Below are 27,131 nucleotides of genomic sequence, written 5' to 3' on the forward strand. Positions count from 1 at the left end.
TCAAATCATGTCCTTCCTTTCAGATAAAGGGGAGCAAGAGTTGTATGAATGGACCGAAGTATAAAATTCTCAATTCCTGAGTAATTTTACATTCAACCTATTCTGTGTCTTTTATTTCTGTGTGTGTTGACATGTTTATCAGTTCAATGGAAATTGGAATGTTTGGATTATACCTCATGATTAAGGAAACTGTTTTTAATTTTTTTAAAATGAGAAAGCATGTATTTGAGAAGGTTTGCATAAAATGATTTCTGAACTTGTGGTTGAAGAACAAAAATTAAAAAATTAAGGATTCATAACAAGCACTCTAGTTATTTAACAGGAGCCAAAAGCATTTAATCGCAAGATATCCTAGATAACATTTTGAACCATTGCCTTTAGCATAAAATTGCTACCAATGGCCCATTCCAGTTTTGCACATAGATTTATTTTCAGATATCAAATTCCATACAATTAGAAAATGACCCAAATCTCAATCACAGTCCAGGGATTATTAACCATGGCTTCACATCCAGGATGCCGTTGTGTGTGGAGGAAATGTGGCCTCCCTACCTGTCTGAAATGTGAGTATTCCAGGTGGTCACATGTCCTTCCTGTCTGAAACTTATTCAGAAGTCACATCACCTGTCAATCAAGGTTGGACTCCAGTTACCCATTAATGCATAGCTTGCCATTGGCTAATTTAAATCACTTAGGATTATTATTGGCTAAAAGCACTGATTAACACTGTATATAACACCAAACACTCCCCATATTCTTTCTCTCTGCCTCGTGGTCCAAGCCCAGCCACTGCTCCAAGACAGTGGACATCGCTGGAAGTGTTGTGGGTAAGGTGATCTACCGGGACCAATGCCTGAAGAGGGCATTGTGAAGCGGTGAACTGGTGCGGACTCGAAAGGCCAACATGGCCTGTTTCCGCTCCGTATATGGTTATATGGTTATAAGGTGCGCACCACAATGAAGCTGGGCAATAGATCAATACTTGCAGAAAGCTGCACCCCCATTGGTCAGGGAACTGAGTGTGTGTAAGGGTCCCTGTTTGTAGGGTATGAGCGGGTTGAGTACAGACAGGGTCAGCACTAGAACAAGTTTTAGCGGGGGGCATTAGGGTAACTGGTGAAAGGGGGAGGAAGAGGAGGGGCAGCCACTTGAAAACTCGTTCAGCAGGGTGGGGGGGCGCACTTACCACATTAAATGCAGGGTTCATGGGCCATGTGTGGCCTGGTTTCATCTTGCGTGCATGTGCTAGTACCAACTGGCGCATATGCAATGGATTGGAGTACCGGGGCCTAGCATTACTTCCCTCCTCCCTCCAATGGCCCAGTACTCCAATCCATTGTACATGTGTGCAAGAAATATGGCCATGCATGGCCTACAGACCCCAGGACGCTGCAAATGGAGGTCAGCTAGACTGTCCAGCCTAAAACAGGACATCTGGCCATCTTAGCATGGGTGGGTGGGGGGGGGGGGTCATAATACCTCATTTTGGGAGGGGGGGGAGTAATGCCTGTGAATGCTCCTCCTTTGTATATGATGGTTATGTTAGTTGGCCACTATAAATAATGCTTAGTGTATGTAGGAAGATTAGGGGTGTGTTTATAGACATGAACGATTGAACAAATTACAGGAAACTACCTGCAGGAACAGGATTGGTTGATGGTTGGTAATAAACTTAATCAGGTAAAATCACCCATGTCATAAGGAAGCATAAGATTCCTTTTATTGTCATGAAAGGATACAAAAAAAATTAACGTATATGATATACATCAACTTTTGCCTACTGTAAAGGCAAATAAATCTTTCTGTCAGCTTTGCCTGACACTTTTAATAATGGTAGTATTCACCCTGAAAATAATCAAAGATGTGTTAGATAGATATAGGTTTAAAATATGGTTTCATTATTTCTGGTAAAACAACTTTCAAAAATCCATCTATAGTTCCAGTATTACTAATGTTTGTAAATTCCTATGGCTAAATTCTTCAAATGAAATGATACAGATTTATTTCATTCCTTTTTAAAAAAAATATATTTTTATTGAGTTTGTACAGAAATTTGAAAACAAGATAACAATTCATTTGTATACAAATAAGCACGCGCAAAGAGGAAAAAATGTAAATGAAACTACATTGAGGATTACTTGTTAACCTATAGAAATAATCTATATAACCATGTTAAACCCGTTTTTAAAATAAATCATAAAACATAAGGAGAAAAAAAAGTAAAATTATAGCTCAGGTTTCATTATTTCTGTTAACCATTTATTCATTCCTGATTGACATTATTCAGGCTTGGTTATCTATCAGATTGCAGATTTGAACTGCAATAAACATTCTATTCTTTTTTGATACAAGATCGTTTAAAATAAATGGGCCTATTTGAATTCAGCAACAGGAAAGTCTGTCTCACTTTCATTCAAATTATACTCTTAATACACAAGTCAAGAAGTGATGATAAAATATTTGGCCTAAAAGCTACACCAAATCCAACTCAGGAGACGATGCATTACGATCCAAGCATTATTCTTATCATAACTAATGAATTTCCTGCCAACAAAGTAATTTTTTTGTAAATTCCATTCTTACATAAAGCTTGTCTCTTTCAAGGCAATTGGCCACCTCCAACTCTGTCAATTTTTGTTTAACATCTTGTGAAGTTTTACTGCATGAACAGTAATGGACAACATATATCTGATAATATTGCAGAAATAGATTAACTACTCAAAAATGAGAAAAATGAGAACACTTTTGAGCTTTTTGCTGAGCTTGGCAACTCTTAAATCAACGGTTTTTAAATTGCACCCCCCACCAGCCAAAAAAAACTCTCATTCCAACTTAAGCAATCCTTATGCCATGGGTGCTTTGTGATTAGTAAGAAATTGCTTAAGGTGGTATGTGAGTGGAAGGGAAGGTTGAGAATCACTGCTCTAGACCCAATTGTTAGGAAAATAGTTTGCTTGAGAAAAATTGTCATTGGCCCATTTCCTTTGGAGTTATGAAACCATGCACATAATGAGTCAATTAGGAATGATTAAAACAGTGGTTTTAAAACCTTTTTTTCCCACTCATGTACGACCTTAAGCAATCCCTTACTAATCATAGAGCACCTATGGCATAGAGAGTTTAGGGGGCAGTTTGAAAATCACTGTCTTAAATGGTTAAGCTAACTGTCAGAAGGTAATTATCAGGTGCAGAAGATAAAGATATTAAGTAAATAAGGGGAAAGTACTAAACATCAAAGAACCAATTGTGTCAGAGATAAAACTGTTACAGTAATATTTACATTAAAGAGATTTGAATTATTCAATACAAACCTATCACAAAAATTAATTGTGGCTATTTTAGTTAGGTCACACACATATAAACACTTCAGAACAGATCTCATTTAAAATGCCAGAACTCTGCTCAAGCCAGACAGTCCAGGCTCCCAGTGCCTTTGCAAAAACTTTGAAGAATGCCTATAGAGACTTCACAAGTAGGTGTTAATTGGACATGCTGTGGAGTAATGGATTATTGTTTTAGAAAGCAACAGATGAAGAACTCAGAAGACTAGGTCCAGTGCCACAGTCTATCTGAATGCAGTTTGCTGTTCTAGGAAAGTCATGTGGTTTTGCAAGCAGAGAGAGAATTCAGTTCTTCAGTTCAGTAGCAGCAGCTGGGACTGGAAAATGACAAGCTGGAAAGCTTGTGGAAAAAAACAATTTTGAAGACTGATTGTGAGTTCTTAGTTCAGCCTGGTCAAAGCCCTTGTGGTCCATACAAAAGGAGACGGCTAGTTCTATAATGTTTCACTTGAAATAAAGGAAACCAAAAGGAAGTCTGTAGTGATCTGAAAGAAAGAGGTTATCATCTGGAAAACCCTGATGGGGCAAATTTCTTCAGCAAGACACTGATTTGGCTGTTCAGAAGGAATCAGTCGTGGGTGTCCAATGAGCAACATATCTCTCTCTGAAAACTGACAAGCACCTTCCTGAGCGGTAACCATTTACCTTTCAAGCACCAAAGCCTGGTGAAATTCATAAATGTTAAATTCTATGCACAGTATAAAAATTGTCCGATACCGGTGAACTTGGGGAAGTGAGAATGGACTGTGAATCAAAGAACATTTCTGAACTGATACACACATTACATACATGTGCACTTAAGAATTAGAAGGTTAAGTTAAATTAATAGTCATAAGTTAAAGTTTGATCCTGTTTTCATGTTTAAAGATAATTAAAAGCAATTTTTGTTTAAGTAAGCATTTGTCTTGGTGAATTTCTATTGCTGCTGGGTTTTGGGGTCCTCTGGGCCTGTAACAATAGGTTGACTTGTAAACAAATTTCTGGGATAGTAATAACAAATGCCTGAAATTCGTGTGTCATTACATAATTCAATATTGCTTAGATAACCAGATTTGGCACCTCCTGGACTACGTCCTGGTGCGAGAAAGAGACAAACGAGATGTGCTCCACACCAGGGACATGCCCAGCGTGGAATCCCACACTGACCACCGGCTGGTGCGCTGCAAGCTCAACCTTCACTTCAAGCCAAAGTCCAGGAACAGTAAAGCCCCCAGAAAGAGGTTCAATGTTGGAAACCTGCAGTCAGACGAAGTGAGAGGAAACTTCCAGACAAACCTCAAAGCAAAGCTCAAGGATGCAATCCGCCTCACGGACTCGTCCCCTGAAACCCTCTGGGATCAGCTAAAGACTACCATACTGCAATCCACTGAAGAGGTACTGGGCTTCTCCTCCAGGAAAAATAAGGACTGGTTTGATGAAAACAGCCAGGAAAGCCAGGAGCTGCTGGCAAAGAAGTGAGCTGCCCACCAGGTTCACATTACAAAGCCGTCCTGGCCAGAGAAGAAACAAGCCTTTCGTCGTGCATGCAGCCATCTTCAACGCAAACTCCGGGAGATCCAAAATGAGTGGTGGACTAGTCTCGCCAAACGAACCCAGCTCAGCGCGGACATTGGCTCTAAAGGCTGTGTACGGCCCCTCACCCCAAGTCCAAAGCCCGCTGCGCAGCTCAGACGGTAAAGTCCTCCTCAGCGACAAGATCTCCAACCTCAACCGATGGTCAGAACTCTTCCAATCTCTTTTCAGTGCCAACCGCTCAGTCCAAGAATCCGCCCTGCTCCAGCTCCCTCAGCAGACCCTAAGGCTAGAGCTGGATGAGGTCCTCACCCGGGAAGAGACAAATGAACAACTGAAAAGTGGCAAAGCAGCAGGTATGGATGGAATCCCCCCCAGAGGTCTGAAAGGCTGGCGGCAAAACTCTGCATGCCAAACTGCATGAGTTTTTCAAGCTCTGCTGGGACCAAGGAAAGCTGCCTCAGGACCTTCGTGATGCCATCATCATCACCCCGTACAAAAACAAAGGCGAGAAATCAGACTGCTCAAACTACAGCGGAATCACGCTGCTCTCCATTGCAGGCAAAATCTTTGCTAGGATTCTCCGAAATAGAATAATACCTAGTGTCGCCGAGAATGTTCTCCCAGAATCACAGTGCGGCTTTCGTGCAAACAGAGGAACTACTGACATGGTCTTTGCCCTCAGACAGCTCCAAGAAAAGTGCAGAGAACAAAACAAATGACTCTACATCACCTTTGTTGACCTCACCAAAACCTTCGACACCGTGAGCAGGAAAGGGCTTTGCCAAATACTAGAGCGCCTCGGATGCCCCCCAAAGTTCCTCAACATGGTTATCCAACTGCACGAAAACCAACAAGGTCGGGTCAGATACAGCAATGAGCTGTCTGAACCCTTCTCCATTAACAATGGCGTGAAGCAAGGCTGCGTTCTCTCACCAACCCTCTTTTCAATCTTCTTCAGCATGATGCTGAATCAAGCCATGAAAGACCTCAACAATGAAGATGCTGTTTGCATCCGGTACCGCACGGATGACAGTCTCTTCAATCTGAGGCACCTGCAAGCTCACACCAAGACACCAGAGCAACTTGTCCGTCAACTACTCTTTGCAGACGATGCCGCTTTAGTTGTCCATTCAGAGCCAGCTCTTCAGCGCTTGACGTCCTGTTTTGCGGAAACTGCCAAAATGTTTGGCGTGGAAGTCAGCCTGAAGAAAACTGAGGTCCTCCATCAGCCAGCTCCCCACCATGACTACCAGGCCCCCTACATCTCCATCGGGCACACAAAACTCAAAACGGTCAACCAGTTTACCTATCTTGGCTGCACCATTTCATCAGATGCAAGGATCGACAACGAGATAGACAACAGACTCGCCAAGGCAAATAGCGCCTTTGGAAGACTACACAAAAGAGTCTGTAAAAACAACCAACTGAAAAACCTCACAAAGATTAGCATATACAGAGCCGTTGTCATACCCACACTCCTGTTCGGCTCCGAATCATGGGTCCTCTACCGGCATCACCTACGGCTCCTAGAACGCTTCCACCAGCATTGTCTCCGCTCCATCCTCAACATTCATTGGAGCGACTTCATCCCTAACATTGAAGTACTCGAGATGGCAGAGGCCGACAGCATCAAATCCACGCTGCTGAAGATCCAACTGCACTGGGTAGGTCACGTCTCCAGAATGGAGGACCATCGTATTCCCAAGATCGTGTTATATGGCGAGCTCTCCACTGGCCACCGTGACAGAGGTGCACCAAAGAAGAGGTACAAGGACTGCCTAAAGAAATCTCTTCATGCCTGCCACATTGACCACCGCCAGTGGGCTGATATCGCCTCAAACCGTGCATCTTGGCGCCTCAGTTCGGCGGGCAGCAACCTCCTTTGAAGAAGACCGCAGAGCCCACCTCACTGACAAAAGACAAAGGAGGAAAAACCCAACACCCAACCCCAACCAACCAATTTTCCCCTCCAACCGCTGCAACCGTGTCTGCCTGTCCCGCATTGGACTTGTTAGCCGCAAACGTGCCTGCAGCTGATGTGGGCATTTACCCCTCCATAAATCTTCGTCTGCCAAGCCAAGCCAAAGAAAGAAAAGAAAAGATAACCAGATTTGCAGGCAATGTCTTTAGTTTCTTTGAGCTGGAGAGCAGATGGAGTCAGTCAGGGCATATGAGAGGCTGGGTAACTCTTAGAGCATTCAACAGAAGAGGTCATAATCAGTATGGAAATACTGGCCCAAAGCATTCATGCTTATCAACAGAGTCCTATTTGCATACTTTCAGCCTGTGTCCTTCTAAACTCCTCGATGCACCATCAATAACTTCAAAGTCTAGAATTTGTAGAGAAACTGATGGCTTTTATTCACAACAGAATGGATGTCCATCCATGTTTGTTGAATGTCCTGGACTGAGGAGGGGGCTGTGGCACAGTCATCTTTATTCAGAGGTCAGTGGGAGGAGCCTCAGGCACAGTCAGCACATCCAAACATATGTACAGTGGTTTACCACACTCCTATTAGTTATGCATCTACTTATCTTTAGAATATTACTATTATCCTTGCCTTCTGGTAGCTTGTCCCATATACCCAACCCCTGAATGAAGGTGCCCCTCAGGCCCCTTTTAAATCTTTCGCCTCTCACCATAAATCTCTGCCCTCCAATTTTACACTCCAAAATCTAAGCAAAGTGCTATGGCTATTTGTCTTATTCTCCCCCCCCCACCCCCCCCCCCCAATTTGGCAACCCGCTAAATTAACAGGTGAATGAACAGTTTTGAAATTCCAGTAGGACTATAAACCTTATAACAATTACAGCATAGAAACTTGGCCCTTCTAGTCCAGGCCAAACACTTTTTCCCACCTAACCCCACTGACCTACATTCAACACGTAACCCTCCATATACATATACAACTTCTCCTTAAATGCTAATATCAAGCTTCCTTCTGCCACTTTGTCTGAAAGCTCATTCCACACACCCACCACTCTGAGTAAAGAGCACATTAAAAAAAAGAGGAACTTTTAAAAAAGGTACAAGACACTCACAGCTCCAGTAATTAATAGGAGATCCCGGAAAAGCAAAGACCAAGAACGAGTTACTATCAAGAAAAAAAAGCAGAGAAACAAGTTTCTTTATCTTCTGAGGAAATTAAACAATTTTTTAGACTATATTTGTCAATCTATGGTGGTGTTAACTGATGAAGTAAGGAAGAATGGGGACAAGAGTGAAAGATTAATGCAACAGGTTGATACAAGATTTGAAATAGTGAATGGAAAAATTGAAGGAAATGAAATTGAGATTCAGAATATTAAAGACCAAATGAAGAAGGTACAAGTAGAAGCTGCTACTAAGAATGATCAGTTAATGCAAAAAGTAGATATTCTGGAACATTTTTGCAGACGGAATAATATCAAGATTGTTGGTGACGAAGGCCAAGATATGAAAAAAAATTCTGCAACGATGGATACTGGAATCTTTGGGTCAGGCTGAGTTCCAAGGAGATTGGAGATTGAGCGAGCCTATCAGACACATGACCTAAACTTCAGTCTGACCAAAGGTCCCATCCAATACTTGTCAGATTCCTTCGATATGAAGTAAGAAAGAAGATATTGGAGTTGTCAGCAAAGCAAGCGAAAGAAAGACCTTTGACTTGTAATGGAAATAAGATCTTCTTTTATCCAGACATAAGTTTTGATTTGTTTAAAAAGAGAAAAGAGTTTAACCCAGTTAAAAATATGCTGTGGAAAAAAAAGGCTATGCCTTTGTTTTGAGATATCCTGCTGTGTTGCAAGTATTTGCCCTAGGTGGGAGAAATAGATCTTTTTTGCCTAATGAAGCAAAGGTATATGCCGATTCACTGCCTGCTAAAAAAAAAACAAGTGGTTTCTGATACTTGAACTAATTATATAAGAATTTTACTGTAAGTGAAATTACATTGTGTTTCGAGAGAGTTTAAATGGGGAGGAAGGTTTAACCTATATTGTATGTGATCTACTAAATATTGATAAGATGTATGGATTATTAGCCGAGTTAGAAAGTCTATAGTATGGATGATATGGCATATTGAGTGAGTTAGCGGGGAGTACATAGTATGTTATGTAAGTAGTATTAGGGGTGAGCAAGGTGGGGGTGGGGGGTGGGGAAGAGGGATGGACATATGGTTTAATATTGGTATTAAATGGCAGGAAAATTTAATTTTATTAGTATTAATATTAACAGAATTCAGAATCCAATAAAGCAAAAAAGGTTATTAAGTTGTATGAAAAAAGTTAAAGTGGATGTAGCTTTTCTACAAGAAACTCATTTAACCAAAATAGAACATGCAAACTTAAAGAGGGATTGGATAGGAATGGTACTGTCTATTTCATTTAAAGCCAGAGGAGTAGCGATATTAATAAATAAAAATTTACCAGTTAAAATATTGGATACAACTATTGATAAAGTGCAAAGATATGTAATGATAAATTGTCAAATTTATTCAGAATATTGGACATTAATATATATATATGCACAGAATACAGATGATGGAAAATTTATACAAGACCTTTTTATGCAATTAGCCAATGCAAAGGAGAAAAATAATTATGGGGGGGGAAATCTCAATTTTTACCTTTGATTCCAAGTTGGATAGATCAGGTTGAATTATGGTTATAAACAAGATAGTTAAAACTGTGATAAATTTTATGGACGAAATGAAACATTGATAGTTGGAGGAAGATGCACCCTAGTACTAGGGATTATTCATTTTATTCTTTTAGACACAAGACATATTCATGTATAGATATGTTCTTAATCTCTTCACAACTACAAGCAATGAGTTCAAAAGATTATTTGAAGCTAGAATATTATCAGGACATTCACTTTTAGTTATGTCAACTGCATTGGAAGAGGACCAAATATAGGTCATAGAGTGGAAGTTTAATACTGCATTGTTAAAAAGACAAGATTTTTATGAATTTATAAGACAGCAGATAAAATTTTTTCTAGACACAATGAGCACACTGTAACCAATAAATTTGTTATTTTGGACTCTATGAAGGCTTATTTAAGAGGGCAAATAATAAGTTATACAGCTAAGATTAAAAAAAAATGTGCGATCTTAACCAATTGGAAAAATAAATAATGAATTTGGAAAAAGAATTACATAATCAAGCGAATAATGAGAAATGAAGAATATTGGAATTTTAAAAAAATTTTAATTCAAAGAAATGCAAACATATAAAGTAGAGGGAGATAAAACACGACAAAAATATTATGAGTTGGGGATAGAGCATATAAAGTATTAGCATGGCAATTGAAGACCGAGCAATTATCGAAAACAATAACAGCTACAAAAGAGGAATCAGGCCAACTTACTTAAAATGCAGGAAATTAAATGATGTTTTTAATGAAGTTTTATAAAAATTATATCAATTGGAATCTTTGAAAGATGGAGATAAAAATTATGAATATTTTTCACGTTACATTGCCGGAATTAAATATTGAAGAAAAGACTGAATTATCAAACTCTTTCACTGATGCAGAAATATATGATACTTTGATAACAAGGATCCAGGAGAGGATGGTTTCTCTCTGGAGTTTTATAAAGTATTTAAAGAGTTACTGATTCCTTTATTTATGGGATTATTGGATCAAATAAATGATTCCTGTGATTTACCATAGTTGTTTAAGACAGCATTAATAAGTTATTCAAAAAAAAGGGAAGGATCTTTTGCTTCCATCTTCATATAGACCAATATCATTATTAAATACAGATTATAAAATTTTGTCTAAATTATTAGTTAATAGATTAGCTAAATGTTTACCTACATTGATAAATATGGACCAAACTGGTTTAACTAAAAATAGAAGATCAGCAGATATTGTTAAGTTTTTAAGTTTATTAATTAATATAGCTCTAAAAAGAAAAATACCATCAGTAGCTTCGGCTTTAGGTGCAGAAAAAAAGAGTTTGATAGATTAGAATGGGTCTATTTATTTAAATTATTGAAGGTATTTGGAATTCCAACAAATTTTATAAATTGGATAAGAGCATTATATAATCACCCAAATGCTAAAGTACAGGTACATGATACTTTATACCATAACCATATAACCATATAACAATTACAGCACAGAAACAGGCCAGTTTGGCCCTTCTAGTCCATGCCAGACACCTTCTCCCTCTTAGTCTCATTGACCCACACCCAGCCGGACATCTAAAATCCAGAAAGCTCCAAAATCCGGTAAGTAGGGACCAGCGGTTGGGGGAAGGGGGTGACTGCCGGGCAACCAAGGGACCAGAGGTTAGAGTAGACATCCGGGTGGCCGGCAGCTGGGGGACTGGCGGCCGGGGGAGGTGGCTGAGGGACCGCGGTTGGGGGAGGCGGCCCGGGCGACCGGAAGGGGGTGGGAGTGGATACTGCAGCATAATTCGGGTGGGCTTTCTGAAATCCGGAAAAATCCTAAATTCGGAACACACTGTCCCCCAAGGGTTCTGAATAAAGGATTGTGTACCTGTAGTTACAAATAGACATATTTCAAAACCTTTCTCATTTGAAAGATCATCTAAACAGGGCTATCCATTATCACTTTTTTTTATTTGTTTTGGCTATAGAATCTTTAGCAGAGGTGATAAGAAGAAATAATGAGATTAAGGGTTTTAAGACAGAAGATAAAGAACATAAAATTTGTCTTTTTGAAGATGATGTTGTGGCGGCGCATAGCCTAATGGCAAACCGGCCCCGCTTGTATTGCCACGTGGCGGGGCAGCCATGAGGAGATGACGTTGTCAGGGTGTTTGTTCTTGACTCCAGCATCCCTTCCAGTGCGCGTCCTGGGCAGTGATTATAATGTCACAATGCACCAGGTAACTGAGCTCATGCTGCCCTTAAAGGGGCACGCTGAATTTGAATAAAAAGTCGTTAATGATCATCGGTGTGGTGGCAGTGATTTACTTCAGCTCCTCCGAGCACCACATTGGTGACCCCGATAGGCCCAGACGACCTTCTGGACCCAACCAACGTGGACATGGCAGAGGTTAACCCGATAGCCCTCAAACACCGCCCCCCCCCACTTTCTGGCCACATTGCCAATGGACGTGGTTCGGCCAAGGAGAGGCACAATTCCACCTCCACAACATCACGGCTGATACCACTAAGTTTTACCATGTGGTGGGCGCCCTTGATCAGGACACGGCGGCGAGGGTGGACGATATCATCCATTGGCCACCAGCGACCGAAAAGTACACAGCCCTCAAGAATCTGCTCCTGGGGAAGTTTGGCCTCTCACCCCAGCAGCGGGCATCAGACTCTTACATATAGATGGGTTGGGGGACCGCAGCCCCTCAGCCCTCATGGACGAGATGCTGGCCCTGGCAGAGGAACATGAGCCATGCTTCGTCTTCAGACAGATCATCTTAGAACAGATACCAGAGGACATTCGGCTCCATCTGTCTAAAGAGGTCTTCTCTGACCCCCACAAGGCAGCAACCCGGGCAGTTGCCCTCTGGCAAGCTAAGCAGGAGAATGAGGCAGCACTCCGACAGATCTCCAAGTCAGCGCCCCGTTGTCAGCAAGATTCCCCCAAGGGTAAACCCGAAGAACCCCAGTCATCGTGGTGCTTCTACCATCAGCGCTGGGGGGAGGGTTAAAGCCCGCAAGTGCTGCCAGCCCTGCAATTACCAGGGAAACGGCCAGACCAACCGCTGTTGATGGCTGTGACGGTTGGCCACGTGAACAGCCTCCTCTACATCTAAGAGAGATCCACAGGCCACCGGTTCATAGTCGACACAGGGGCTGAGCTGAGTGTCCTTTCCCCCCCACAGCGCTGGAAAGACGTACTCGAAACCCCGGTCCAACCCTACGGGCTGCCAATGGCTCTACAATCAAAACCTTTGGCACTTGTAGGGCACAGATACAGATCGGGGAAGACAAATTCACTTGGAGGTTCGTCCTGGCCTTGATGAGCACGGCGCTGTTGGGGGCTGACTTCCTAAGGGCTTACGGGCTGCTGGTGGATGTGAGGGGCAGGAGGCTGCTCAACGCTCACACCTTCCGCTCGGTGTGCCTGGGCACGGCAGACGACACCAGGTAGAGATCGCCACAGCCGCTGTCGAAGACTAATTCACCGGGTTCCTCATTGCCATCCTGGAGCCTCCCCCCGACAGGGAGTATTCCATCATGTCTCCACACAACGGGCCCCGATCCACATCTGGGTTAGAGACCTGCTGCCGAAGAAACTGAAGCAAGCCAAGGAGGAATTCTCCAGACTCTAGGATTTGGGCATCGTTCGGCGATTGAACAGCACTTGGTTAGTGCCGCTACACATGGTCCTGAAGTCATTGGGAGGTTGGAGGCCGTGCGGAGACTACAGACTGCTGAACAACACCACGACTCTAGACAGGTACCCAGTCCCCCATATCCAAGACTTCGCGGTCAACCTCCATGGTGCATGGTTCTTTTCAAAGGTTGATCTGATGCGTGGATACCACCAGATCCTGGACTACCCTGATGACGTTCAAAAGATTGCCATTATAACCCCCTTTGGTCTGCTTGAGTTTCTCTGCATGCCATTTGGCCTGAAGAACGCTGCCCAGACATTCTAGTGCCTCATGGACGCAGTGGGTAGGGATTTGGACTTTGTCTTTATCTATCTAGACAACATCCTGGTAGCTAGCCATACTCGCGAAGAGCACAAGGCCCAACTCCATACACTGTTCGCCTGGCTGGCAGAATTCGGCCTCATGGTCAATAAGGCCAAATGCCAGATCGGGAAACAAACTTTGCAGTTCCTGGGGCACACGTCACAGCATCTGGGGCAGCTCCGGCACCGAGAAGGTGGCAGCCATCCAACATTTCCCCAAGCCCTCCTCCCTCAAAGGGCTACAGGAATTTGTGGGGATGGTGAACTTTCACCATCGGTTCATCTCCAATGCCGCCTGCATCATGCACCCTCTATTTGATCAGAGAGAGACGAAGGAGAAGGCCTGGTCGGGGGATGCAGACGAGGCTTTCGCAGCGACGAAGCTGGCTATCACTGAGGCGACTTGTTAGTGCACTTGCACCCGGAAGTACACATGGCGCTATCGGTTGCTGCTTCCACCAAGGCTGTCGGAGGGGTGCTTGAGCAGTGGCTGGACGGACAGTGGCACCCGCTAGCCTTTATCAGCAGGCAGTTGTGGCCTCCTGAACTCAAATACAGTGTGTTTGACTGGGAGCTCCTGGTGCTGTACCTGGCCAGCCGCCATTTTCAATATTTCCTAGAGGGCAAGACTTTTACCATCTTTACTGACCACAAGCCCCTCACCCAAGCACTATCGATGGCCAAGGATCAGTGGTCAGCCAGGCAACAGCGCCACTTTCCCTACGTTTCAGAATTCACAACGGACATCCGGCACAGGGCGGGTAAGGCCAACGTAATTGCTGACGCGCTTTTCTGCCTAGCCATCGGCATGCTAGCTCGCAGTCTCGACTATGCACAGCTCGCACAGGCCCGAAAGTGCAACGCCAAAACCAGGCCCCCCGCACCGCAGTATCAGGGCTTCAGCTTGAGGACATCCGCCTCCCCGATTCCGCTCAGCCACTGCTCTGCGATACCTCCACCGGCTCACCACACCTGGTAGTTCCACAGGATTGGAGGACTAGGGTCGTCCGTTCCATCCACGATCTCACCCACCCCTCAGTAAAGACTACCGTCTGCATGGTGACACAGCAATTCGTCTGGCATGACCTCAAGAAGGAGGTCGCAGCACTAACCCACAATTGCATCCAATGCCAGACCTCCAAAGTCCACAGGCACACACAGGCCCCTGTCCAACATTTCGACCCGGCACCGCGAAGGTTCCAACATATCCACGTAGACGTTGTGGGCCCCTTGCCGGTGTCCAGGGAGTTGCAGTACCTATTCACCATAGTGGACAGAGCTACCAGGTGGCCGGAAGCCATCCTGGTCCGTGAAGCATTGGCAGAGACGTGCGCTAGGGCCCTGGTTGGCCAATGGATCGCTCGTTTGGCATTCCGGTGCATATTACGAGCGACGGGGCGCTCAATTTACCTCTGCCCTATGGTCGCAGCTGACGAGGCTTTTAGGGTTAACACTGCATCACACCATGGCCTACCACCCGCAGTGTAATGGGTTGGTAGAGAGGTTCCATTGCCACTTAAAGTCTGTCCTGATGGCCAGACTTTCTGGCCCCGACTGGCTGGACCAGTGGCCCTGGAATTAGAACAATGCCCAAGGAGGACCTGCAAGCCTCGTCAGCTGAAATGGTCAACAGCACACCACTCTCCCAGCCAGGGAAATTCTTCAGCCCGCAAGCGGAGGCCACGTACAGCGAAGGTGAGCGGCTCACCGACCTCCGTAAATGCCTGAACAACCTGACCCCACCACCCCATCGCACCACGGCACCCGACCATCTAATCGGCCCAAAGAACTTGATGTGGCGCAATTTGTCTTTGTCAGAAGGGGACCACAGAAAGCACCGCTGCAGCGGCTTTGCGACAGTCCGTACAAGGTTCTCCAGGGGTCGGGCATAACTTTTAATTTGGATGTGGGGGGCAGGAAAGAATTGTTTACCATGGACAGCTTGAAAGCTGCCCACTTAGACTTATCTCAACCGGTCCAGGTGGCCATGCCCAAACAGCGGGCTGGCCGCCCAAGTGACAGGACACATAGCCGGATCTGGGGGGGGGTTGTGTGGCGGCATACAGCCTAATGGCGAACCGGCCTTGCTTGTATCGCCACTTGGAGGGGCAGCCATTAGGTGATGATGCTATCAGGGGGGTTTCTTCTTGACTCCAGCATCCCTTCCAGCGCACGCCTTGGGCAGCGATTATGACATCACAATGCACCAGGTGACTGAGCTCATGCTGCCCTTAAAGGGGCATGCTGTATTTGAATAAACACAGTATGGTGGCAGTGATTTACTTCAGCTCCTCCGAGCACCACAATGTTATATTATATCTTACAAAGACTGAAATTTCATTAAAAAAATGTATGATTGGCAAAATATGGGTTAATATCAAGTTATAAAGCAAATATTGATAAAGGTGAAGTGATGACAATGATCGAGACAGATTATACTCAAATTAAGAAAGTGACAAGATTTAAATGGCAGGAGGCAGTTGGATATTTAGGAATTATGGATAAGAATTCGAATTTTTTATTTAAATTGAATAACTTACATTTATTAAAGAAAATTAAAGAAGATTTAAAAAGATGTTAGGAGTTATCGATTTCTTTAATAGGAAGGATAAATTGCGTGAAAATAATTATTTTTCCTAGAATACAATACCTTTTCCAATCATTACCAATTTCTGTACCAGCAACATTTTTCAAGATTGAAATAAAAATGGCGAGACAAAATGCCCAGGATAGGGTTAGAAAAGCAGCTCAACTTAGATTCTTATCTTCCTGTTATCACACTGGTGAAAAGACAACATGGGTATAGATTGAAATAGGATAAAATAATTCTAAATATATTTTGTATAAATGGTATTAAGAACTGTTGGAAAGGGAAACTAGAAACATCAATTTTGAAACATGGAATCCATATGGAAAGAGGAATGAAGTATCAACAAATAGCTAAAATGTTATTAAAGCAAAACCCTCATTCCTTTTACAGTAAATAACTCATTTTTTGATATTTGGCATAACTGTGGAATAAAAAGGATAAAGGCAAAGGTGGAGTTGGATCAGATTTCTGAAAATAAAAGACATCAATTTATATATAAATGGAATCTTTTAAACTGCCAGTACTGAGACATTTAATGGGTATATGGTATGAGAGGGATCAAATTACAGGAACCAAAGGTAAAATTTCAGCTAAGACACCATTATATCAGAATAAGATGATTACTTTTTCTTTAAATAACCCTTATTTGAAAGACTAGGAAATGAAAGGTGTGAAATTAGTGGAGGATTGTTTTGAAGCAGGTATATTTCTTTCTTTTAATAGATTTAGAGAGAAGTTTGATATATTACCGAATGCTTTATATGTTTATCATCAAGTTCGAGATTTATTGTTAGAAAGTTTTGGACGAGAATTGGTGTTGCCTGGTCCAATGAAATTTTAAATATTAATTGTTGATAAAGGAAAGAAGGGATTTATTTCTGAAATGTACATGTTATTATAGGAAGAGGTAACTAAGGTTGATGTATACAAGGACAAATGGGAGAAGGAATGGTCGAACATGTGTGTTGATAGTGTTACAAAGCTAATTAATGTACGACATAGTTTGGTCAATTATAATTTCTTACATCAATTGTATTTAACTCCCGAAAAGTTGAAAAAATATGGCTTTAGTTCATCAGATTTGTGTTTTCAATGTGGAGAACAGACAGGTACCTTCCTACATTCAGTATGGAAATGTACAAAAGTTAGACCTTTTTGGGGAAAAAAGTTATTAATTTTTTGCGAGATTTATTTAAAATGGATCTGCAACTTGACCCATTGGTATATTTACTGGGTTATTCTTTTCTCTTTTCTTTGGCTTGGCTTCGCGGACGAAGATTTATGGAGAGGTAATGTCCACGTCAGCTGCAGGCTCGTTTGTGGCTGACAAGTCCGATGCGGGACAGGCAGACACGGTTGCAGTGGTTGCAAGGGAAAATTGGTTGGTTGGGGTTGGGTGTTGGGTTTCTCCTCCTTTGTCTTTTGTCAGTGAAGTGGGCTCTGCGGTCTTCTTCAAAGGAGGTTGTTGCCCGCCGAACTGTGAGGCGCCAAGATGCATGGTTTGAGGCGATATCAGCCCACTGGCGGTGGTCAATGTGGCAAGCACCAAGAAATTTCTTTAGGCAGTCCTTGTACCTCTTCTTTGGTGCACCTCTGTCTCGGTGGCCAGTGGAGAGGTCGCCATATAACACAATCTTGAGAAGGCGATGGTCCTCCATTCTGGAGACGTGACCTACCCAGTGCAGTTTGATCTTCAGCAGCGTGGATTCGATGCTGTCGGCCTCTGCCATCTCGAGTACTTCGATGTTGGAGATGAAGTCGCTCCAATGAATGATGAGGTTGGAGCGGAGACAACGCTGGTGGAAGCGTTCTAGGAGCCGTAGCTGATGCCGGTAAAGGACCCATGATTCAGAGCCGAACAGGAGTGTGGGTATGACAACGGCTCTGTATACGCTAATCTTTGTGAGGTTTTTCAGATGGTTGTTTTTCCAGACTCTTTTGTGTAGTCTTCCAAAGGCGCTATTTGCCGTGGCGAGTCTGTTGTCTATCTCGTTGTCGATCCTTGCATCCGATGAAATGGTGCAGCCGAGATAGGTAAACTGGTTGACCGCTTTGAGTTTTGTGTGCCCGATGGAGATGTGGGGGGGCTGGTAGTCATGGTGGGCAGCTGGCTGATGGAGGACCTCAGTTTTCTTCAGGCTGACTTCCAGGCCAATATAACCCATTACTGGGTTATATGAATGCATTAATGACAGGATTGTTTTGGATAAATTCCAAATTGCATTTATATGTTTAGGGTTGGCAATAGCTAGGAAATGTATAGCAATTATGTAGAAAAATGATGTTGAATTGAATATATAAAGATGGCATAATGAAATACAATCGTGTCTTTATTTGGAGAACATATTTTGTGAAATAATTATTCTTTTTTTGTTAAAATGTGGAATTCATAATTGGAATGTATGGGTTTGGATATTAAATAAATGTTTTTTTAGTGATGTAAAGGGCTGGCACACCAAGCAGCAACCACTAAATACCTGGTTTAATTGTGTTTTCTTTTAGCTCTGGGGGCAGGGGTGGGTTAGGTGGGAGGCGGTGGGGGGTAGTAGGGTTTTTTTGTTAGATTATTTTATATGTATCTATTATGTAAAACTTCTAAATAAAATTTTCAAAAAAAGAATAAAGGATTGTTTTTTTAAACTTTTAAGCAATTAAAGTACAACATACCAAATAATACTCTGTTTTCTTATTATCAACTTAAATCATATTTAAAAACAAAGTTAGGACTGAATTTTAGATTATCTGAACAAAGTCAATTTGAATATTTAATAATTGATACTTTATTTAAAAGATTTATTTCTAACATGTATATAAAATTGCAAGATACTATGCAGAAAAAAAAGACCTATTTAAATCCAAATTAAGATGGGAAAGAGATTTAAATATACAAATTCAAGAAGTATGGTCAAAATTATGTCATGAGAGTGTAACTAATACAATTACTGTCAAATATAAAATGGTACAATTCAATGTTTTTAATATCATTTATATTATACTCCACATAAATTGCATGGACTTGATTCAAACTGTTCTGATCAATGTTTTAATGTAATGAAGAGGTAGGAACTTTCTTACATGCAGTGTGAAAAAGTTGGAAAATTTTGGGAAGATATGAGTATTTTACTGGGACAAATTATGAAGATACAAGTACCGAAGGATCCAATAATATTTTTGTTTGGTGATGTATGTAATTTGAAGTTAGATGTTTATCAGAGGAAGTTTCTAAGCATAGCAGTAGCAAAGAAATGTATGGTGGTAATGTGGAAATTAGACAATAATGTAGGGTTGAATAAATGGCAAGTAGAATTACAAAATTGTATACTTTTAGAGAAAATAACGTATAATTTACAGAACCAACTAGAAATATTTTATAAGATTTGGAAGCCATATATGGATTTCATTGGTAAAAGTTCATCTGCAGTGTTCGCTACTCTCCTTCAACTCATTCAAGATAATGTTTGATAAAATCAGGTAGGCTTTTTTCTTTCTTTTTCCTACATTTTTGGGGAGAGAGGGAGAGAAAATATAAAATTATGTATCATTTTGCATCATTTTATTACTTTGTATGATTATGGATAAGTATGCTATGTTTGGCATTGATACAAAAGAAAAATAAAATAAAAAAACCCCATTAAAATTAAGTCTGCATTCAGCTGGAAGCTCTTTGTACATCACTCTGTGTGTGAAGAAGTTCCCCCTCATATTCCCCCTAAACTTTTCCCCTTCCACCTTTAACCTATGTCCTCTGGTTTGTATCTCATCTAACCTCAGTGTAAAAAGGCTACTACATTTATTTAAGGAGTCTATTCCCCTCATAATTTTAAATACCTCTATCAAAAAGATGGCTGCAGAGGGGGGGTCAAGTGATGCAGTGGAGAGGGTAGTCAGGTTCCTCAGAGCATTAGCATGAACATATGTAAAAATGTTTAAAAAAAAAAACTGGTAATATAGCACGAAGGTGGGGTAAAAGTGCTTGATAGAAGAATTAAAGCCAGAAGAATGGACAAAGAAAAGAAAGTGAGTTTTGAAACAAAAGAAAGCCCAAATATCTAACAGTTGCCAAGAGAGCTGGTCTCATGGTGAAGGAAATGGTGGGAGGCGAAAGATGAAAATCAACGACCTACCTGGATGTCTTGCGGGGTTAGAAGGCAGTGAGACCTGCTCCACAGTGGGCCCAGGCACTGATGTGGATATCTTGAGGATGGAGTCGGTGCCGATGCAACACATCGAACCTCAGGGTTTGCAACTGGTATGGTGGGAGAGCAATGGCGAGGAGGCTGTGCTTGCAACTCCTGCGATGCAAGGGAGCCAGCGAAACAGCGATGACAGCAGAGAGGGGAGCTGCGTCAGCAGCAATAGTCCTGGCGACAGAAGGGTGGCTAGCAATGACAGCTGTGACTATGGAAGCGCTGTCGAGGATGACCCTCTGCAACGGCCCTGAATTCTGCAACCTGCCCGAAAAGGAGAGGAAGATGGTGGAGCCGTGACCTGCTCCGCAGGCAGACAGGCAGCTAAAACCACTCCCTGGGATCCCCAAGGAAGCAGGTATGAGCAGATGGGCAAGCCAGGAAGAAAGCTCAAGTACCACAGCAAATGTCAAGGAACATGCACCGCCATTTGGGCTGCTACGTTGACGGGAAAGAGAGCCGAGGGTACTACCAACATGGAGACAGATGGAGGGGAGAAAGAATATTCAGCCCTGAAAGTTCAGCACATAAGAAAAGGTGCAAATGGCACCATAGACTGCGGAGAGGGGCGAGTCCCGGACACAGCAGTGATCCTCCAGCGATAGTGGGGGTGATTCCGATCCGAGAATGATGGCAGCGCAGGAAATAGAGACAATGAAATGTACAACCCGACCATGCAGAAGGACAGGATGGGAAAAAAAAGAGAACAGGAAGAAAAAGGACTGGCTCCTTTTATGAAAAACATTAAATAAATAATAGAGGCTTTAGGAAACAGGATTAAAGTTTTAAGTGACCTGTTATTGGAACTGAGAGAAGTTAAGAAAGCTATGGGAGAATTATCAGGAAGGATGACTATTGTAGAGGAAAGAGTGGAAAAGATGGAAGATAACATGGAGAGATTGGAAAATGACAGGGAAGTCTGGGTTAGGGAGAAAAAAAAATATGGGATAGACTAGACATCCTTGAGAAAATTAGCAAAAGAAATAACATTAAAATTGTGGGAATGAAAGAAGAGCTAGAAGGCAGGGATACATAACATTCTTTAGAGAATGGATCCCAAGAATACTGGGAAGGGAGAGAGTAGGGGGGGGCCCTTCAAATAGAAAGGGTTAGTCGCTCTCCCCTTCCAAAACTGGGTCTGGGACAGAAACCCCGATTTGTCTTGATCACTCTGGCCACTTTCCAGGAGAGAGAAAAAATACTATGGGCAGCAGCCCTGGGAGAAAGGGAGAGAGGTGGCCCTGAGGAATATGCGGGGGGGAAAAATCATCTTCTATCCGGATGTCACCACAATGCTCCTTAAAAGATGCAAGTCATTTGACCCGGTCAGGAAAATACTGAAGAATAAAGAAATTGGATCACTCTTATTGTATACAGCGATTCTGAAAATATTCCTGGCAACAGGAGGGATAAAATTTTTCACCAAGGCCAGAGGCACTGAAATGTCAATACCTTGCCCCCCGCCCAAATAAAAAATCCCCAAGGAACACGAGGAGAGAAGGGGCTTCAAGCTAAATGCTGTGTATTAAGTTGGCTGTATACAATACAAAACAATTGATTTAACAAGCAAATATTTCTTTTTAATTAAAAAAAGAGTTCGCTATGAGCTTTGTGACGACTAAGTAGATGGGAACATAAAGGATGGGTGCAATGAGCATGCCCTGGGATGAGACGGGCAGTGGCACTTAGATGTTTTGTGTTGGTGTCAAGGGAGAAAGGAGGGTTGGAGCTTGGGGGTGGGGAGTGGGAAAAGGGATAAGGGTCATATATTATTTGTTTGGAACTTTTTAATATTTTGTCTTAATTTTTTAGGATTTACTTTTCATTTGGCCGGCAGTACTAAAAGAAATAAATACTACGGTTTGGGTGAAAGGAAAGTGTTCAGTGAGAGAGGTAAGGGGGGGGGGGGGCTAATCAAATGAAAAAGAGCTGGGGCAATGGATGAAACAATCAAGTTCTTGAGCTTCAATGTTAATGGCTTAAATAGTATGGTGAAGAGAGAGTCTTGGCACACGTAACAAAAATGAGGGTGGATGTGGCCTTTTTACAAGAAGCCCATCTTACAAATAGTGAACGTCAAAAATGGAGGGAATGTACAGAACATTAATAAAATGGAAAAAGCGATATTAAGATCTAAGCAAAGGTACTATGAGGTTGGGGAAAGAGCCCATAAGGTATTGTCCTGACAGTTGAGGCAGAGGAATCCACAAGGACACTCAATGCAATCCAAACAGGGCCAGGCAGGATTTCTTATAAGCCTAAAGGAATAAACAAAGTGTTTAGACAATTCTACACAGATGCTGAAAAAAGCCTTTGATAGACTAGAGTGGGTTTTTTTGGTGGAAGTGCTGGAGAAATTTGATTTTGGACATTCATTTATAAATTGGGTTAAAGCATTGTTCAGGAAACCCAAGGCCAAAGCTATCATTAATGGGCAGACATCTTCAGCTTTCCCACTGACCAGATCCAGTAGACCAGGATGTCTGCTATCCTCTGCTCTATACGCTTTGGCAATTAAATCCTTGGCAGAAGCCATTTGCTGGGATCCAGGCATTAAAAGGTTTAAACTTGGCCAGGAAGAATGCAAAATCAATTTGTTTGCAGATGACATTTTGATAATATTTGACAGAGCTAACAGGGTCATTGGCCAGGTTGCGGATTATACTGGAGGATTATGGCAAAATTTCAGGATACAAAATCATTATGATAAGAGTGAAATAATGCCACTATTGAATGGGGAGTATGAGAAATACCAACAGGAGAGTACGTTCAAGTGGCTACAAAAGGGGATGAAATATTTAGGAATATGGATAGATAAGAATTTACAAAATTTAAATAAATTGAACTATCTACTCCTGCATTGAAACATGGAGGAGGACTTATGCAGGTGGATGTGTATACCTATCACATTGATGGGTAGGTTCAACAGCATTAAAATGAAAGTGATGCCAAGGCTACAATATCTCTTCCAAACTTTGCCCATACCACTGCCCCAGAGTTTTTTTTAAAACATTCAGTGGATGTGTTAGATCCTTTCTTTGGAGGAACAAAGTAGCTAGAGTCTCCATGGACAAACTGACCTGGGTCTATAGCCTGGGAGGGATGAGTCTCCTAGATTAAAAAAAAAATATTATTGGGTGGCCCAGGCAAGATTTATTGCCTCGTTCTTTGAGGGGGATTATTATTTACAAATGGGATACCAAATTAATAATATAAAAAAACAGACAACCTGCTATTAAGGCACTTAATTCGAATGTGGCAAAAAATAAACCAGATTATTGGGTTAAAAGTAGGGTTGTCCCGTAAAACGCTCCTAACCTAGAACAAATTAATCCCTATGACTATGGGTAATAAGATCCTGGACACCTGGTGCCAGAAGGGGATCAGGTGTATCGAGGACTGTTGAGAAGGGGCAGCTCATGTCATTCAAGGAATTAAAAAAACAAATTCAACCTATCAAACAAGACCTCCTTCTGCTAGCTTCAATTAAGATCTTTTTTGAAAGACAAATTAGGTCCATCTATGGCCCTGCTGCTGCGTAATGATGTTTGCTCTAATTTGAAGGGGGTTCACACATGAATTTATTTTGGCTATATATCTCCTGTTCCAAAACAAGAGCCTGAAACCGGGTCTCCATAAAGCGAGGCAGAGAAGGGAGTTTGATTTGGGAACAATAATTCCTGAATGATGCTGGTCCAACCTCTCTTGAGACAGCATGAAGGCAGTTATTAATGCCAGATAGATTGGTGCAATACAACTTTTTTCACCAGTTATACCTCACACCACAAAAATTACATAAGGTCAAACTGGAAATCCTGGATGTGTTTTAGATGCAGTGTTGAGATAGGAACTTTTGTGCATTTGACATGGCTATGCGCCAAGGTGAGATCCTTTTGGGTAGAATTAGGGGGCATTTAAAAAAAAATCAAGGGGTGGAATATCTGCAAGACCCTGCCTGGTTTCTGCTGGGTGACATTATGGACTTGTGTCTAAAATTGTTTAAACACCATATTAAATTTGTGAAGGTTGCCTTGGTGGTGGCCAGGAGGTACATAATGGTTACCTGGAAATCTGACTCTCAGCTAAGCATAGCAAATGGAGCATGCAGATGCAGAGCTGTGTTGCCCTGAAGAAAATTACTTACAACTTAAGTGGGAGATATGGCACATTCATTGAGGTAAGGTAGACAAACCTGTGGCACATCGAAACGCAAGTGTGATTGCCCTTATCACAGAAATAACTGGACTTCACAAGCCCTGAAAACTGAGAACAAGGAGACAACTTGGAAATCCTGCCGGCTCCCTTTTACTTTTTTTCCCCCTCTTCCCTTATATACCTGCATTATTATTTATAATAAGTGAGATTTAAGTTGGGGGGAGGGGGGGGAGAGAATAGGAAAAAAGGACGGTAAAAGGAGAAGATTGTTCTTCCATACCACTTGGTTAATAAGAGTCTGTAAAATTATAAATAACATTTTCAAAAAAAAAAAGATGGCTGAACCAGTGTATTTTGGCTGCCTGTCATCATTTAGATAGTAACCAATTTATTCCTAACTGTGTGTTCAGCAGTTTGGATCAATGTGAGTTGTGTTAAATGTGCTATATAAATGAACTATTACTACTTCTACGCTCTAAGGAATAAAGTCCTAACCTGTTTAACCTTTCCCTGTAACATCAATCCTCAAATTTAAACAACATCGTAGTAAATTTTTTCTGCACTCTATATTATTGATATCTTTCCTGTAGATGGGTGACCAAAACTGTACACAATATAGCACTGCAAATTTGGCCTCACCAATGTCTTGTACAACTTTAATATAACATCCCAACTCCTGTACTCAATATTTTGATTTATGAAGGCCAATATGCCAAAACCTCTCTTTGCAATCCTATCCACCTGTGATGCCACTTTCAGGGAATTATGTATCTGCATTCCCAGATCCCTCTGTTCTACTGCACTCCTCAGTGCCCTACCATTTACCGTGTATGTCCTTTCTTGGTTTGTTCTTCCAAAATTAAACACCTCATTCTTGTCTGCATTAAGCTCCATCTGGCATTTTTCCAGCTGGTCCAGATCCCTCTGCAAGCTCTGAAAACCTTCTTTGCTGTTCTCAACACCTCCAATCTTAGTGTCATCTGCAAACTTGCTGATACAGTTTTCCACATTATCAAGATTATTAATATAGATGACAAACAATAATGGTCTAGGACTGATCCCTGAGGCACACCACAAGCCACAGGCCTCCAGTCTGAGAAGCAATCATCCATCACTGCTCTGTGGCTTTTCCTGTCCAATCAGTGTGAAATCCAGTTCTCGACTTCACCATGAACCTTCCTGACTAACCTCCTTTGTGGGACCTTGTCAAAGCTCTTACCCAAGTCCATGTAGGCAACATCCACAGCCTTTCCTTCATCAACTTTCCTGGTAATTGCTTAAAAAAAAACACAAGGCCATGTTGATTATCCCTAATCGGTCCATGGCTATCCAAGTAATTGTATATTTAATCTCAGAATCAAAATTTATTGTTATGAAATTTGGTGTTTTGTGACATCATAGTGCAGACATTCATATTATAACCATCTTACATCATTACTATAAAAACAATTAAAATAATAGTGCACGAAAAGTAAGGCAGTGTCTTTGGTTCATTTATTATTCTGGAATCTGATGTCAGCAGGGAAGATGTCCTTATGCCCTTGAGTGCTCGTTTTAGGTTCTTGTACCTTTTTCCCTGATGGTAGCAGAGTGAAAAGGGCATGTCCTGGGTGGTGGGTTGTCTTTGAGGATAGAGGCTGTTTTTTTAAGACAAAGCAAATGTCCTTAACGGCATGCAGTCTAGTGCCTGAAATGTCACAGGTTGAGTTAACAACCCTCTGGAGTTTATTCTTGTCCTGAGAGTTGGCTTAAGAGTTGCTATCTCAGAGATTTCTCTTAGAACACCTTCCAATAATTTATCTACTACTGATGTCAGGCTCAATGTCCTATAATTTCCAGGGTTACTTGTGTAGTCTTTTTTGAAAATCCTCTGGCACCACACCCATGTCTAAGGACATTTTAAATATTTCTGTCAGACCCCCTGCAATTTCTACACTAGCCTCCCTCAAGGACAAAGAGACTATCTTGACCATTTTTATGTAATGAAGAATTAGAAGGATGTTTGCAGATGACCCAAAGGGTTGAGGTGTTGTTGTGTTGTTGATTGATTGTGGTTGCTGTAGGTTACAACAGGATATAGACAGAATTCAGAATTAAGCGGAGGAGTGGCAGATGGACTTCTTCAGCTAAGTGTGTGATATATTTTGTAAGGCTGATCTCGAAGTCAGAGTATATATTTAATGGCAGGATTCTTAATAGTGTGGAAGAAATGAGGAACCTTGGGATCCAACTACATAGAATTTTCAAGTAAAAGCACAAAATGCTGGGGAAGCTCAGCAAGTCAAACAGCATGCCTACGGCATGCTGGCCTTCAGTAGTAGGGGGATTGAGTTCAAGAGTTGAGAGGTCATGTTGCAACTCTATAAAACTCTGGTTAGACCATACCTGGAATATTGCATTCAGTTTTAGTTGTCTCATTACAGGAAGGATCCAAAGATTTACAAGGATGTTGTCTGGATTGGAAAATGTTTCTTATGAGGCAAGGTTAACAAAGCTTAGCCTTTTCTCTGTGGAGCTAAGGATGAGAGGTGACTTAATAGTGATCCATAAGATTATGAGAGGTACAGATAGGATGGACACCCAGCACCTTTTCCTCCCCAGAGTGACATACGATGTCAGGGGCAAGCTGTTTTTTTTTTAAACAGAGTAGTGGGTGCCTGGAATAGGGTGGTGGTGGAGGATGGTACAATAGGGATATTTAAAAGACTCTTGGACAGGAACAT

General features: G+C 42.0%; 2 long non-coding RNA genes across 3 annotated transcripts in view; both read right to left on the reverse strand.

Moving 5' to 3' along the window:
* The window catches only part of LOC138758227 (uncharacterized), a 58,858-nt gene that overhangs the window by 29,852 nt on the left and 1,875 nt on the right, over positions 1–27,131 (reverse strand). Inside the window, exon 2 of one of the 2 annotated variants that reach the window (XR_011354221.1) lies at positions 553–624. The exons of the other annotated variant lie outside the window; for it this stretch is intronic. This is a non-coding gene — a long non-coding RNA (uncharacterized lncRNA). The remainder of the gene's footprint in view (positions 1–552; positions 625–27,131) is intronic. 2 annotated transcript variants of the gene reach the window in all.
* Positions 19,373–25,726, reverse strand: LOC138758240 (uncharacterized). The gene is made up of 2 exons (XR_011354225.1): positions 25,628–25,726; positions 19,373–19,560 (listed from the first exon to the last, which is right to left on the reverse strand). It is a non-coding gene; the product is annotated as an uncharacterized lncRNA (long non-coding RNA).

This window comes from Narcine bancroftii, chromosome 1 (assembly GCF_036971445.1).
Source record: "Narcine bancroftii isolate sNarBan1 chromosome 1, sNarBan1.hap1, whole genome shotgun sequence".
NCBI lineage: Eukaryota > Metazoa > Chordata > Chondrichthyes > Torpediniformes > Narcinidae > Narcine > Narcine bancroftii.